We start from the raw sequence: 1,279 nt of genomic DNA, 5'->3' as shown, positions 1-1,279 counted from the left end.
TCAGACATTTATTTATTCATAGCCTTCTGGCCGGGAGGAGAGGCCCTCCCACCCAGAATTCCCCAGGGTCCAGCTGCCTCCTTGCCTCTCTCCTCACTGCAGTGTAATCAGAAGTGAGCCAGCCCTGTCTTGCGTCTCGGTTGCACAGACTCCAAGCTGTGTGGCCCTGGACAAGTGACTCAACTTCTCTGAGCCTCAGTTATCCACTGTCAACTGGAGTTCATGATGCAACCTGCTTTGTGAGGTTGCTGAGAAGGAAATGATCAAAGGGGATGACAAGAGTGTAGTTTTCAGGGATCATTTCTATAGTTTGTTACTGGAGAAGTTTCTCTGAACCGTCTAGAGCCTCAGAAACCACAAGGAAGATGCAGCATTCTCTCTCAAGTGTGAAGCCAGCTCTTGGTGTGGCTTCTGCAACTGCCATTTGTCATCCATAATTGTCCTTCTCTTCCTTTGGGAGAGCAAGAGGGAGAGGATGGTGCAGAGTGGTCTCTGTAGTTAAAAAAAAAAAAAAAGGTGACGGCCAGAAAGGGGTTAGTGATCACAGTGCCTGGCACCTGTGAAGTGCCCTGAACCAAAGGGGACAATACTTCTATCACCATATTGCCATCATCATCATGGAAATCCCTCTCCTTGCAAGATCAGAGCTTCATGCTTTCGGCCTTCTAGTTTATAGCTTCTTTATTACAGATAGGGAAACTGAGGCCCAGAGTGGGGAAGGACTGGCCCAGGGTCACGTGGCAAATTGGTAGCAGAGCAGGAAGCAGCTCTCAGGGCCCCTGGTCCCCCATGGGATCCCCATCCCTTCTCCTTGGCTCCCTCCCCAGTTCAGGCCCTCCTCTGGGGAGCGCAGGGTCGGGGTCCTGGCACCCAGTCCCGCCCAGGCAGGGCCGCCCAGGCAGAGGAGAGAAGTGGTGGCGGTGCTTGGAGGAGTAGGCGCAATAGGCCAGCGCGTTCTCAGCCCTGGCTCTTTGTCTGCTGCTTTGTGATGGTAAGTGCCGCTCCTAAATCAGTTCTGTGACACCGTTATTGTTGCCCAGTGCGCAAAGAGTCTAAACTTTTCCCCTGAGGTCAAGAATGTGGCCGGTCCCCAAGCCGCCAGGAGCAGGGGCCTGGGTGGCTGGGGGTGGGGCTGGGGCCTCACCCCGAGCCGGGCGAGATGTGGAGGGGAGGGGGTCAGCGGGAACAAAACGCTTTGAAATGCCTCCTCTCCATCACTGCCAACATTGTCCGCTGCCCGCGGGGGGCCTGGCACCGCCTCGCCGGGGCTCCGGCCCCC

At 55.7% G+C, this 1,279-nt stretch overlaps 1 non-coding gene across 1 annotated transcript; it reads left to right on the top strand.

Moving 5' to 3' along the window:
- Positions 1 to 277: 277 nt before the first annotated feature.
- On the top strand, positions 278 to 490 carry LOC118018263. The gene has a single exon (XR_004681346.1). It is a non-coding gene; the product is annotated as a small nucleolar RNA U3 (small nucleolar RNA).
- Positions 491 to 1,279: the final 789 nt, after the last annotated feature.

The sequence above is a fragment of the Mirounga leonina genome, unplaced genomic scaffold (genome assembly GCF_011800145.1).
Source record: "Mirounga leonina isolate KUSES-001 unplaced genomic scaffold, KU_Mleo_1.0 Mir_170, whole genome shotgun sequence".
Taxonomy (NCBI): Eukaryota; Metazoa; Chordata; class Mammalia; order Carnivora; family Phocidae; genus Mirounga; species Mirounga leonina.
The sequence above is the reverse complement of the archived record's forward strand: the minus strand, read 5'-3'. Positions and strand labels throughout refer to the sequence as shown.